Genomic DNA, 16,331 nt, shown 5'->3' on the forward strand with positions numbered 1-16,331 from the left:
TTGGGTAAGTAGGTAATTGGATAGGTTAGGTATATATGTCGCTGCACTTTTGTGTTGGGGTTCATTTCGCCATCGGTTAAACGGAATGTGAACTAACAGCAACACGAAGATTAATTACCAAACAGATTAACGGTGAATTGGATGTACGGAAACAGCTAGTAGCGAGTACCTTGTTGCCCGGGCAAATTTCATTCTTCGAGCACAGCTAACTGGCTAATTAACAAGCTGTTTGGGTTTGGAGCATTGTACCGCTCAACTGAAACTTGGCAACGGAGGTTGGCAATAATCATGAAAAGCTGTAATACTATACGTGAAAGGTCATTAGAGTAGGTATAATACCAGACTATAAAGCTAGCTATAAACATATTTTAAGAAGATAAAGAGAAGATAGAAGAGTTGCGGGCTATAGATTTATAGCCAGCTACAGCACGGACTATAAAATACATCTGTGTATGATAGATGGGACTATATATTAATTATGAAGTATATGTTTATATGTATCTATCTATCTATTATAAACTAAAAGTCCATTAAACTTCCTAAAAATACTCTTAAGCCGCCACGTGGCACTCCTATAAACTCTCCTAGACCGCCACATGGCACTATCTAATCTCACCGTTAATTTTCACTTAAATTGGTGGACCCATTAATTTAAACCATTAGATTAGATCTATTATTAAAAAGGTGATATCTTTTCATGCAAATAAAATATGCAACTGGTGGCTTGGGGAAAGGAAAGAAAACAAAAAATGTCCGTACGTAAGTATAATCGAAAAAAAGAAAACAAATGAACCTTCCTCCCATTAGCCGGAAGGAAAAAAATGACATCTGCGATAAAAAATAATAAAACCAAAAATAAAAGCGTACTTATTACTAGGAAAAAACGACGGTCTAAAATAGGATTTTGTATAATATAATATAAATATCAAATATCAAATCAAAGTCTCTAAACATCATCTTTTAAATTATTTATAATTATATGCCCAATTTATGATCCATTGTATTCGTTTAATTATATAAACTATCGATGTATAAAAGTTATTTTTTAGTCTTAAATACATCACGACACATCGAGTCGACATATAATAGTTAACGTTGGAAACTAAAAGTCCATTAAACGTTATATAAACGCTCCTAAACAGCCTTAGGACACTCCTAAAAACGCTTTTACGCCACCACGTGATGCTCTAATAAATTAGAGAAAACCTTATAAATTTAGAGAAAAAAGAAAAACATCCAACCCTCATTTTCATTGGTGGACCTACTATTTTTAAACCATTAAATTATATTTATTTAAAATACATCCATGTAACCTCCCCGAATAAAAAAAACAACCGTGAACTACTCACGAAAAAAAAGATAAAAAAAAATGTAATTACAATTGGAGAAAGAAGAATTAGCCCTGCCACGGTCCCACCTAATTGTCAAGAGTGACACGTACATACGTTCCGTTCACCCAAAAACTGAAAAAAAATTCTCACATGTACAATACGTACTATTATTCACCGGATTAAGAAAAAATGTACTATTATTCACCTGATTAAGAAAAAATAAATTTCCAGGGTACGTACATACTACGCACCGTACTTCCCTCATTGAATCTTATACATACAAGAAAAAATCACCCGTCCCCTAATAAACTTATCTAAATTAGATGTACATGGGAAAATATTAGGACTACATTTGATATTAACTATATTTTAATTTAAAAATTATCACATGGAAACATATTTAGCTCTTCGTCCATTAAATATCCAATAAACACTATTAAGCAGCCATGTAGCACTTCTACAAACGCACATACACCGCCATGTGACATTTTAATAAATTAGAAAAATCAGAAAAGTTATGAGAATAAACAAAAAATCCGTTTATCGATTTTCACTAATATACAGTGGACCCATATTGTGCGGACGTATCTCTCCACCTATTTCCTTTCTCTCCTTTTTTTTCCAGTTTATGTTAGATGGAAAAACTATTTTAGGATAACAAATTTAAATAATTATATTATCTAAATCATATAGCTAACTTTTTATTGGTGCATACCATTAGATTATTTACTATAAAACTTAAAATTGAAGATCCATGTTAACTATATTATTAAAAAATTCATGCTTTGGGTCATATATATTCTATGGACTAGTTATTGTTCACTCATCCATACTTTTTCAAGGAAAAAATCATATAGATTTTAAAACCTTTCGATTAATAACGTACTCTTAACTTAGAATAATTTTAAACAATTTAATTGGTTTAATTAAAAATACAACACCCAAAGTACTTCCTAAAAGATTTATGATTAAATGTATTTATGAAAATAGATGACTCAAAACTAGGACCGACTTGATCTATTTTAAAAACAATAATCTCCTCTGATCCTCCTGCCTCGTGTATATCTCTGACCTTCCCTATCTGCCTCAGCCATCAACTCCTCTCCAATTCAATTATCTCCTCTTCTATTTTTTTAACTTAACACAATATAAAAATATTCATAACTATTGTTTTATTTATAATTAAATAAATAAATCGAGATCGCATTAGCCATATTTTACTTATAGAAGTTAACATACAACATTTGATGGTAGACCTTATCGTTTGCTTGGCAACTAAATAACAACGATAAATTAATTGAACATATGTATTATGTTATACTAAATCACTGTATATAACAAAAATCAACTAAACACCCCTATAGCGCTCATGAATTGCTGTATAATATGTCATAAAATTATAAGAAAAACCAATTAAATTGACGTATCCATGATTTTTAACTATTAGATCTATTTTTTTTAAAAAAATATTAAGTTGCAATGTGTCACATCCTATAAAAAACAGGAAAGACAAGATAATGAAACATCCCGTTATTGGCTTTCACTTAAAGCACTTAGAAAAATTAGAAAAATAAAATCTCCACCACCTCCTCACATGTACAAAATACTATCGTCCCCTCCCTATTATTTTATGTATTAAATTAAAAGAGAAACAATAAATAATATTTGATACTCTTTTTGAGAAACAAAGTATAAACGCAGACGCTCACAATGCGCGTACATTTACTCCTATGAATGTAGACATACCGCTATGGGTACTTCCAAGAGACTAGGCTGACATATTTTGACATTGACGAAGTCGCCACATATACCTCGCTGTCGACGGGTACATCGCCTACCACTAAAAGAATTTGTCAAGTCCGGGACTTAAACTCGAGTGGGCAAGTTCCACCACAAGGAATAATATTAGATATTAAAACAATCATAATATTTAAGCTACATTTCTAGAATACCCCTATGACGTTTAAACCGGTGGAACTATTATTTCTAACCGTTAGATATATCTTATATAAGAACAAAAAGCGTGTATTCATGGTACATCACATTTCAAAAATATTATTGTGTAATTATATTTCGTCGTTATTGTATTCACGTCTACCTTTGTTTCAAATGATGAATAAGATTATAAATAATTGCTTATAGATATTACTTAAATATAATATAATATAGTTAGAAAATTATAAAAGCATGCCGACTAAAACAATTTAGGGAGAAATCGTGGTAAATGTTCTCCGGTTAATATTTCACTCGTACAAGTGTCTCAAACTTAGTGTACGATGTATATCCACGTATCCGGGCGGGCTACCTTTCTATTGTATGAATTGTCTATTGAGTTGTACTTGCTCTTAGGACGTGGTTTTTGATGTGGACTTAATTAAGGACATAGGGGTGCTACGTGCGCACGTGGCGTGGCAGTGGGTCGCAGCCTCGATCGTCACACTTAAACAAATTGCGATGGCCAGTCAGAGATGCTGGATCACTTTGGGAGGAGCGCGGAAACTATACTTAGGAGGAGCTGATAGTAATAGCAAGTTTAATAGTATAGCCAACTCGCTGCAAATTATCTATATATAGTCAACTTAATAGCCAATTTATATAATAGTTACCTATAAATATATACTACACAATTAATATATGGTCCCACCTGTCATACACACATGTGTCTTGGAGTCCGTGTTGCAGCTGGTTACAAATCTATAGCTCGCTGCTCTTATCTCTTCTCTTTTACCTCTTTAAAATATATTTATAGTTGGTTTATAATTTGTTATTAAAATATATTTATAGTTGGTTTATAATTTGTTATTGTACCTGCTCTAATACTCTACTAGAAAAAAATTTGCAAACAGGCTAAATCGGTCTATCCAGGCAGCCTTCGGATTTGCCTGCAGGCAAAGGCCTGTGAACGCAGGCAGCCTTTGGATCCGCCTACGAAAATCATTTTGCAGGTGGCCTCTTCTTTTTTGTAGCCACCAAATTCACCCGCCTGCGAAAACATTGCCAGCGCACAAAAAAAAAATTGCCTGCCACCACCCCTACCCGCCGCCGCCCTACCAACTCCGGCTAGATCTAGGGTTTTGGGAGGGAGAGGGAGGGGAGGGAAGTCATACTGCTGTTGGCCGCTGCCGCCGGAGCTGGAATGGAGGGAGGGAGGAAGCCGCAGGCCACCACCGTCAGATCTGGAAGGAGGGAGGGAGCAAGCCGCATCGCCGCCGTCCTCCCGCCCCCTCCGGCTAGATCTGGGAGGTGGGGCCGCCGCCGCCACCACCACAGCTACAGGGGGGCCACTGCCAGATCTGGAAGGAGGGAGGGAGGAAGCCATGCCGTGGCAACCCTCCCGCCCTCTTCGGCCAAATCTGGGAGGGGGGCTGCCGCCGGATCTAGAAGGAGGGAGGAAGTTGCCCCGCCGCCGCCCTCTCCGACCAGATCTGGGATGGGGGGCCGCCACCACCAACGCTGCACCCTCCGATCGGATCTGGAGGGAGGGGAGCCGCTGCCGCTACAAATGTGCTCCGCGCCGCCGAGTGACGAAGGGAGCCACCTCCGCGCCACCACCATCGCGTGCCCGCGCCACCGCCCTTGCTGCGTCCGGGGGAGCCGTCGTCGCCACGCGTCCGTGCCGCTACCTTTGACGTGTCCAAGCCGCTGCCGTTGGGATGAGAGAGAGGGAGAGCCGCCTCCCATCCACGTCGCGCCGCCGCCACCCTCCCTCCTCTGGTCGGATCTGGAAGGGGGAGGGAGGGAGGGGAGGGGAGGGGAGGAGGGAAGGGGCACAGTGAGGGGAGGGGAGGCAGCACAGTTAGCAGAGGCAGGTGAGCGACTGTAAGGGGAGGGAGGTGAGGAGTGATTTTTATAACTAAAAAAGCCTTTTGCAGGTGGTATTTTTGCAGGCGGAGCTCTTAGATGGTTCGCCTGCAAAAATCGATTTTCGCGGGTGGACAATAATCTCATCCCACGGATGAGATTTTCGTAGGCGGCGAATTAGCTCCAAGAGACCTACCCACCTGAAAAAAAATGCCATCAACTAAAAAAATGGTTTTTCTAGTAGTGATAGATGGATCGATTATCAATTGGACTAACTGTATTGGGCGAGCGCTTGCTTACACGGGTTCTTTATATATATTTCGATTGATCTGTAAAATATATGGAGACCAAACAAGGATCCAGGTTGAAACCGATATAGCCGTAGAAAAACCTATAGATGCTGGTTCTAATGAGTCCATATAGGCATCGGTTCCGGTATCAGCATCGATTATTCGGCACCAATGACACAACACATTGGTGCCGGTTCTTAAACTGGCACTTATATGACACCATAGGTGCCTTGCCGGTTCTAAATTTAGAACCGACACCTATAGTGGTGCAACCTTTTAATTTTCCAAGTGCTAAAAAATAAAAAAATAGTATTTAATTAGGCACCTATACAGTCACAGTTCACTTCCCACAAGTCATATGATTTTCTCAACCCATATCATGTACATGCTTTAAGGAAAATTCAAAGTCAAGACCTTTCTCCGTGTCATATTATATGCTGTTTTGATTTTTTATAGTCAAATTTTGTTAAATTTGACCAAGTTTATAAAAAATTAGCAACATCTAGAATATCAAATTAGATTCATTAAATCTAACATCAGATATATTTTAATAGTATGTTTGTTTTATATTGAAAATACTACTATATTTTTTTTTAAATTTGGTTAAACTTAAAAAAATTTGACTAAGAAAAAAGTCAGGATGACTTATAATATGAAATGGAGAAAGTATTGTCTTGAGACTATTGTTATCCAAACTTATAATCCATATTTAACATCATATATGAGCTTAAAAGAAAATTGTGTCAACTACAAAAAAAAATTGTATGTCATCTATACCTACAACTTTCAACTTTCAAATAGATTTTGCATCCATCCGAGATCGTTTTTAGAAAATTTAAATATTCACTTATGTAAATAGATCTAAGACCTTATAACATATTTTCGGACATCCAAACAACTATCAACTACAACTTTTGTAGATCTCATCGAGCTCTACAAATTTGATATTAAGTTTATCTTTATCCGAATTTATATAATAAAAAAGTGAGATAAAAACACACACATATGAGTTGTGTTATCATAGGTGACAATTTTAGTTGTGAACTGAAATTTTTATTAAGAATCGGCACATATATGATTCCCATACGTATAGATTAGGAGAAATTTACTGAGCTGCCTCTTCTTAGTTTGCTAGTTGATTAATTACACATTATTATTTAAGAGAGAATCCCTTATATGCCACTAGAATTTGGCCAGCTTCCTTATATGCCACTCAAAATTGGCTTCTCCCTTATATGCCACTAGTTCAAGTTTTTCCACCATTTTATGCCACTCCCACCACTATAGTGTTAGTTGACTGTTAGTCAAAGGTTAGTTTTTTCGTAAATGACCAATATGCCCTCTCAACTAAAAAATGTGTAAACTTCAAAAAATCATAACTAATTTATTTTAAATCCTTTTTGAGTGAACAAAATTTTGTCAGAACCAGTGAAAAATGCTCTTTATATTAAAAATATTGTTGGAAAACTGCATGTTTTATGCTTACATTGAAAATTTATTTGTGATGGTAATGGCTAAAATTGCATGTGATGCAGAAAAAATCAATTTTCATATGTTGTATCCTAGCTATATTAGTACTAAAATATCTATTATTGGTTGTATACTAATTCTAAAGGGCAAATGCGTCTTTTTACAATGAAGTTAACGGAGGAGAAACTTGAACCGGTGGTATAAAAGGGAGAAGCCAATTTGAAGTGGCATATAAGGGAGCCCGTTAATTTAGAGTGGCATATAAGGGATTCTCTCTATTATTTAATCCATCATATTAGATGTATTCTCTATTCTTATTTAGTGTACATCCAAACAGTCCTGCTCTGATTTATGGCCAACTTAGTTAAGTACTCCATATGTATGTTTTGCATCTGTTGCTTTTAGTTTATTTGAGCATACACATCAAAGCTAATTTGAAGCACTTTTTCATGATAATATTAATGTGTATAGTACTACTCTCTCCAAGCAATAGCTAGATGTCTTTTTTTAGTAACTTGAAGGACAATATACATATATGCCTAATCTTACATAGTTCTTTTGGTCTGTAGAGTTCCTCAAGATGTATTGAACATCCTAATAATTTGCCTTATAATATGTTACAACCTGTATTTTGATCATATGCATTCTTAATATTTGACATCTGATTTTTCCTTTACGTTACTAGGTAGTATTGGATTGATCATGGATAAGGGATGGATAGAAGCATCTAGGTCGAGTGTTGAATATAGTATCGGCGTTAGTATATTTCTAGAGCTCGCCTTGTCCAATTCAGCCAATGACAATACAATTCTTGTTGGTGTTTATTACGGTCACAAATAAAATCCGCAAGCGCACGGATATACCGATGTAGCACTTCAGGAGGAAGTATTCCCATGTATGGAATCTGCAGGGAACATGTGAGGTTATCTCTTCTTCAGGTTTATCCAAGGACACAAAATAAATGTGGGCAAAGGATAGAGAAGATTTTCTAGTAAGAAACAGTGTTTACAGAAAGCTTGGTTTAATCCTATTGCAATACTTGCAATACTTTAGGCACTGGCTTGCTCGCAGCTACCATAGCGCGCTCTACTCCGTACTCGTCCAGGGAGGACTGCAGTGATCTCGAGTGCTGTCACTACCTCTACACCAACCTCTAACTATCTGTGGGATACGTAGCAATTGCTGGTAATTAACTACCTAGGCATCGCGTTTATGCAATTAATTACCACTCTAGTGTTAGCTAAATACTAAAGTAACACTATTACTAGTGACATTAATCCAGTATGCTAATAGGAACTAACTAAGATATAATTCTCACAAAGTAAATCTTAATTACTCAAAAGAATATTTCTATTAAATCAGAGTAATTAACAAGATACAAAAAGTAAAAGTAAGAGTAGATTAGTGACAACTCCGGAATTACTCCGATTTCTTCTACCTTACTCTCTCTCTCTCTATTCCAAGTATACAATAAAGCATACAAAGAGCATGTTATAATTGAGCTTAAGCTATATCTTGGTGTGTGTTGTGTATGAGGGAGGAGAGGGGTATTTATAGGAGGAGTTTGCTTGAGAGGATGATGATGCTCCATGGAATCCAAAGGGCATCTTCACTCTTGAGCCTCCACCTATCCTCTCTATGACGGTTTCTACCAGTAAAAACGCTCCCAACCGTCATAGCAAGTCGGCAAGTAATTGCCTCTGAAAAATGGGGCCGATTGGGCTCCTTTTGGGTTTGGCCAAACCATGGGTTCAGCCGAACCCTTGCCGGCTCTTTTTGCCCCGAATTTTCTCGTGGGCTCTGGTGAAGAATCCCTCAGCCCATATGTATGGTGGATGGGCCCATTTGAATGTGTTTTGTTAGGTTTGTGGGTGCAAAACTCCATAGGCTTGAATGTGGAAGTTTAATTAACCTCCTTCTTTATGTATCTTTTGTCTCAACTTTGGTAGTTTGTCACCTGCATCCAAATATACACCAACACTCGTGGAAATTATTAGAAATAAACCCTACCACTATGTTGCATGCTTTATACTTTCATATTTATGTAGGTATTGACGACGTAAATTTGGCATTTAACAGCCGCCAACAATCCTTTGCCCTTGCAAAAATCGTGGAAATAGATATTGGTTAGTGAGCATCTGATTTGTGATGGATTCTTGGTTGTGCACACCTCATGTATTCATCATGGAGGAAGCATGTTTACTTCCAAGCCAAGTGTTGCCTCAAGTTCACACCTCATGGATTCACTAGCCTATGCCGTCGTACATTCTCGCGACCCTAAACATTCTATTATGTTACATGGTACGTGAAAGTCACAGTATATATATTGCTCACAAAAAACGTGGGTCACATAAGTGATATTATCTTGATATATATATATAATGAATGGCTTAATATATATTGCAAACTTTACATCCATATGAGTCATCATCTTATAACTGTATGTATTGTTGCATGACCCCCTTATCCTCTGCTTATTTTCCGTTGGTGCGTATGCTTTATATGTCATACACATATTTTCTAAGGTTTTTAAGCATTTAGGTTATTTTAATTTTAAATTTGTATGAAATCATTAAACCTATAGAAAAATCATTATGAAATCATTCTAAAAATTCAGGTGATCATGCCTGTCTTGTTAGAGGGAATGTGTATCTCCTTGTAGCGATTTTTTTTTCTCAAACATGTTAAATATTAATTGTTAGAAAAAAATAATATTTGGTCATATATTTCGAATATGCCCTGAATAGTGCAATATTGACTAATGAATCCTTACTAAAGAATGAGGGTTTATTTGTAAAATAATTTTCTATTATATGTGCAAATCGTAAAATTATATACACAAGCTTATCTCTTCGGGTGCTTATTCTGTACCATTTTTTCCCTTTTGTCTTTCTTTCTAGTAGCTTCATGCATTTCCAAAAACCTCTTGAATTTTATTATCTATCTAATTCAGTGGTCAAGATTGATTCACTCTCTTTTCGCCTAGTGAATCCTATGGCTAATATTTTATCGAGAAGCAGTGGTAGAGGTAAATGCGGCGTTTAATCTGGACATGGCGAAACTTTCACCATGAAATCCATTTTTCTCCTCAGCATTGTTTGTTTTTGTTTTCCTCCTTCTATGGTCAAAGTTGCCTAGAGCATTTATACTCCCACACGTGTTTTCTGGATCCTTTATAGTGAAGTGTCCTGACTCTGCCCTTTCTAGATCAATCTAACTCTTCTCCCTAAATCCAATGGCCCAGGTTATGTTGCATACGTGGCACAATAATAGATGGAATGAACATCCTTCGTTCATTTGATGATGATGATGATGATGATGATGATGATGATGATGTATGCTTGCTTAGTTGCAGGGGTGTCTTTTGAATAGTTGGGACTGGATTTAGTATTTTAATTAAGTAGTGCTTGTAACTATTTGCTTTCATTAACTATAATCTACCAACACAACTGATTTTTCCTTGCATCTGATATGTTTCTATTTATGTATCTTGCATCTGATATGTTTCTATTTATGTATCTTGAATTGTTTAGTTCTGCTAATATATGACGCTACCTTGCACAAGGTGCAGAAGGTACTCCCCAAAAGTGAAGCATAGGGTAGTATGTTCAGGCCAGTTAGCTGAATATATATAGTCTTTGCATTATGAGAGGCTCAACGAATAATTGGTCATATATTTTGGATGAAGCCACCATATTGGATCAGCTCTTTTGTTTCCTCAAACAGTAACGTCATAAGTCCATTCGAAATGCTACTAGAACCTTGATGCTCACTTTATTCTTGAGCCAAGGATTAGAATGCCAATTTTCTGTGGGATATTCTGCACACAAGTTTTTTCCCCATAAACTTTATGCACAGTTATAATTTGGGTTATAATTTTCTACAAATGCCTCCCTAGATTTCTGTGGTTTGATGATATGTTTGAAGAGTTGAGCTGCTATCTGTCAGACTGTCACAAGTGCAATTAACATCGGAAACGATTTGAAGCTACTCTGTCAGAATTGTCATCATATAAATGGCTCTTATTAATTGTATTAATTGGTTGATGTCTTTTTCTTTCACTTGTAACCAATACTTCACTCTAACATCTAGTTATATCATTTTGTTAGCTGTAAATTATGTTGTGAGACGGCATTTGTAATTGTTGGTGTTGGATAAGTCCTGAATTGGTTGTTTTACTAGTTGGTATGTTGCAATGTGTGATGCTGTTAATTGGCCACAATTTAGGAGGTGGGGGAGGGGGGGAGGGTTCACATAAACGCCTCAATAAACCTTTTAAGGCGTTATGGGAAAATGCCTTCCAAAACTACAATGGCATCTTGAAAATGGCCTCCAAAAAAGTTTTGAAGCATTCTTAAAAATGCCTCAAAATGTATTTTGCAAGGCGTTTTTTAGATACGCCACCAAGCACTTTTCCCGCCCATAGTATATTGGGTGTTCTAAAAACCGCTTGCAAAGGTCAACTGAGGCATTTTTTTTCTGGCATCTAAAGCATTGCAGAATGCCTTGAAATCTCAGTCGTGCTGTAGTGTGAGGGGCGACACGGTCTCACGGTCGGGTGCGAGCGCGTGGGGTGGAGGAGGTGGGCAGGGTGGTGTGGAATCGGCGGCAACGTTGGCGGCGTGGTTCGGCCGGTCAACCAGCTGGATGTTGAAGGAGAGACCGATAGATGGGCCCCACCTGTCGGCGGCTCAGGAGAGAGGAGGGAGGTTGGGTGGACTTTGAGGGAGAGGGGAGCCAAGCGGGCTGGGGAGGCATGGGCTGGCGGAGGGAAAGGAGAGGGGGCTAGCTTGAGAGAGAGGAGAGGAAGGAGGAGCGAGTGGGCCGAGGGATAGGAGGCAGACTTGGGCCGGAAACGCCCCAAGGACAAGGAAGGAGAATTTTAATTATTTTTTCTTTTTATTTAATTGATTAAATGAACTTTGTGCTTTTTTTTCTTGAGCTCCAAAATTCACGGGAAATTTCATAGACTAGTCTAGGGCATGGAGAATATTTAAAAAATATTTCTAGCCATGATTTTTAAAGGAAATTTTTAATTCTCTCGTTAATTCACTTGATTAATTTGCTTTAAATTTTAATATAATTTCTAGGAATCCCTAACAAAAATCGGGGCATGACAGAGGTGGCCCAGAAGTTCAGCCGAACTGGGAGTTTGCCCGAACTAACTTCAGCTCCTCTCGTCATCTGCTTCCACGTGTATGCTCTTGATGACTCCCGAATGGCGGTTATGACGGTTTCCCCAAAGTTATCGACTTAAACCACCGTCATTGAGTGCTATAACACTACTACAAAATGGAATTTTCCTGGTGGCCAGATTAGGTTTTCTACGGCGGCTAATACTTCCGGGAGCAACTAATGCCCAGTGAAAATACATCATTTTCACCTGTGGCCACCAGCCGCTAGCAAAAAATCATTTTCACTGGCGGGCGACCTAGCCCAGTCGCCAACGGAAGTGGTTTTCGCTGGCGGCTACATTAAGCCGATCATCTGCGAAAGTCCGATTTTTGCAGGCGGCTAGTTAAGAAAACTGCCAACATAGATGGATTTTGGCAAAAAAAAAAAACCCCACATGCATGCAGCTGCCCATTTCCATGTATCAAACACGACATTCAAATCAAATCATTCCATTTCCACATATCAAACATGAAATTCAAATCAAATCATCTGCATCAAATGGAAGAACAGTAAAAAAAATTTCATCACTGCAACCCTCCCAAGCGTATCCCTGAATTCACAAGAATCTTAGCCGCCATGGACGAGCTTGCTGATGACCTTGGGGTTGCTGAAGCCACTGTGGATGAGCCACCGCCGAAGCCACCTCTCTATTTTGCTGTCGCCATCCATCGGCTGCTTCCCCTCTGGATAGATCTAGAAGGGGATAGGAGGGGATGGGAGGGCGGGGGGAGGGGGCGCCACTGCTCATTCTTCTGCGCTGCCGACCATTGCCGCCGTCACCAAGAGCTCCTCACGAGGGAGTAGCTGTCACCAAGAGCTCCTCGCGAGAGCAATTGAGGGGGAGGGTGAGAGAATGAGGATTCAGAGAGAAGTGGAGAGAGAGGGTGATTTAATACTCCTCGCGTGCCTGGCAGCACCAACTTAAATATGACAGAATTTTTTTGAACGGTCCTCTTTTGTAGCCGTAAGTAAAAATTGATTTTACCCTCCAATATATTCTTACAATTGTGTGTTTATTAGACCCGCCAGTAAAAATAAAAGTGTGGTGTCATGAAAAATGATTTTTTAGTAGTGTGAAAGGTGGAGAAGCTCTCACTCTCAACACACACAACTCAAGTGGAGTATAACTCAATTTAATATCTATCTATTATATTATTAAAACATCTTTGAAAGGAGTAACCACGTTCACTGTGGGGGGGCTAGAAATTCCCACATTAATCGAATAAAAAGAAAAGAAGAGTCCAAGTAGAAATACAATTTAAAAATAGCTGAAATTCAGAATTAAAATAAGCAGTATTGAAAAAGAGTCCATATAATAACCCAATACGAGATTAATCAAAATTTAGAATAAAAATAAAATAAAATCTAAAATTAGAAAAGAAAATGAGAGTCCAAGTAGGAATACAATTTAAAAATAACTGAAATTCGGAATTAAAAATAAGGAATATTGAGAGAAGAGTCCATATAAGAACCCAATACGAGATTAATTAATATTTGGAATAAAAATAAAAAAGGTCTGAAATTAGAAAAAAGAAAAGAAGAGTTCAAGTAGGAATACAATTTAAAATTAACTGAAATTCAGAATTAAAAATAAGCAATATTGAAGGAAGAATCCATATAAGAACTCAATACGAGATTAATTAAAATTTAGAATAAATAATAAAATAATACCCTAAATTAGAAAAACTAAAAGAGAGTTCAAGTAGGAATACAATTTTGAAGCAACTGAAATTCAAAAATAAAAAATAAAAATATTAAAAGAACACTATACGGTATTAATTAAAATTTGATTTTTTTTTCTGAAATTAGAAAAAGAAAAAAAATTCAATTAGGAATACAATTTATAAATAACTAAAATTAGTGATAAAAAATAAAGACTGTTGAAAGAAAAGGCCATCTAAAACACATGACGAAATAAATTAAGTATTAGGCCTATAAAGGAGTAGAGTGGTGGCGGTTGATAGGACATATAAAAATTGTTAATAAAACACAAAATAGAATCCTAATGATGATTAAAAGGAGGGACGACAGGCAGGCTATGAAGCAAACGGGCAAGGCGGTTGCCGGGACTTCTAGAAAGTAAAAAAATAAACCCCATTGATAATCATATTTGATTTTTAAAATCTCAAGGACAATAAAAAGGAGAAACAGTGGGCGGGATGTATAGGAGTATAGTTGCAGAGCCGCCGACGGTTGGCGGGACTTCTAGAAAATAAAAAATGAATTCCAACGATAGTTATGTTTGATTTTTAGAATCACAATGACAATAAAGAGTAGGCAGCGAATGGACCGTAGAGGAGTATAGTGACATCGTTTGACGGGACTTCTAAATATTATAAAAAATGAAACCCAACAAGACAATAAACACTAAAAACTAAAAGGTCCATTTTTTAAAGGTTCGGAACTTCTGAAAAGTAAAAAAAAAAACCCAATGATAATCATGTTTGATTTTAAACTCTCAATGATAATAAATAAGGGAGGCAACAGGCAAGCCATAAAGGAGTATAATGGCAAAGCCAGCGATGGTTTGGCGGGACTTTTAGAAAGTAAAAAATGAACCCGAATGATAATTATGTTCGATTTTTAAAAATCCCAATGACAATAAAGAGAAAAGACAATGAACGGGTCGTAGAGGAGTATAATGGCAGCGTTTGACGGGACTTCTATAAATTATAAAAACGAAACCTAACGAGACACTAAACTCTAAAAACTATAAGATCCAATTTTTAAAGGTTTCAAAAAGAATGAATAGAAATATTGGTAGATCAAGCAAGCAAATAAAGAACGATATGACAGAAGTAAGGGGTAGTAGCTGGTGTGACTTTTAAAAACTATATAATTAGAAATACGGGGATGATAAGGTTTGGTCTTTCAAAATCTTAAGACAACGATATAGCAATTTAATAAATTTTAAGTAAAATCATACTGAAAAATATATGATTTTGTTTATGTGCTAGCTACGCAATTGCGTGAGCCACCCAGCTAGTTTAGGCTACTCTCTAGTTGAGTTAGAATATGGGGAAAAAGAGAGGGGAAACTCCGAAAGGGGTGCAGCAAAGTTTGGAGTTCTCTCTAGGGGAGTTCCAGAGGAGTGCTAGGGTTATCGGCATATTTCCCCCTATTTTTACCGTATTTAAGTGTATGAATTATCATGTATATTTTTGTCAGGGTTACGGATAAGGTATACCCTTCTACCCTTGGATATATGTTGTATACCGAAACGGTATACCTGCACGTATACAGATGTTTCCTATATACATTAAGGAAATCTATTATATGATAGAAACAGAATCCACATATGGGAGAAATCCTACTTGGACAAGACTGGGTCGTTACTATATCGTGAAGGGTCCGGTACTTCTGAGTCCTACTTGGAGGACAACTGACCCGCGATATAAAAGGGACCCCCCGGGAGGATCTAAGGCATCAAATCTCACCACCAACACATCGAGCACAGCCTACGAAGCCGGAGCCTACAGGAGCCAAGTCGCCGGGTGATCTAGTCGAACCAATTCAACTACGATCTCGTCGGTATCATCGAGTTCCATTATTTCCTTTGTAATCTGTGACTTCCTTCATAAAATCCCATACCAACTGGATTAGGGCTATTACCTGTCAAGGGGCCTGAACCAGTATAATCCTTGTCTTCTATTTGCTTGATGTCGTATTACGTAGATCCTCGTACCAGCGTACCCCAATACCCTCTATATCCGGTCTACAGGTATCCCCCGTTGACAGTTTTAGCTTATAATTTGAGCCCTAGGCGTCGAGAGATACTGGTCCGCCACTAAATTGAAGGAATCCATGGCGAAATTCGACGCCGCCGTCACGCTCCGGCTCCTGACCTTGCCGGCAACCACGGCGAAGCACTTAAGCTTCACGATGAGGAAAAGGAGAGAGGAGGAAGGAGTGATGACGTGGGTTTTACTATATTTTTTTATTTGTAACCGGACACTCACCAACATGTGGGTCCTACGGTTTCTTTTATTTTAAGTGCCATGTCAACACCATGTAGACACCACGTCAATGTAAATTACCATCCAAAGCGCCTTGAGATTTTATTTGCATTAGTTTTAGGAGTTGAGAGACACGTCGTATCTGGTATTGCGGTTCATGGATAAATTTCGGATTCAGCGACAAATTAAGGAACCGAAAGTGAACTTATTACAATGTTGATTTGTTGGACCATGGCAACTTAGAGAGCTGCCTGGCCTGGCGGCGTCTGCAGAGGGGGAAGTGAGAATGCGAGCCTAGCGCCGGTTGG

This window comes from Oryza sativa, chromosome 11 (genome assembly GCF_034140825.1).
Source record: "Oryza sativa Japonica Group chromosome 11, ASM3414082v1".
In the NCBI taxonomy this organism is placed as follows: Eukaryota; Viridiplantae; Streptophyta; class Magnoliopsida; order Poales; family Poaceae; genus Oryza; species Oryza sativa.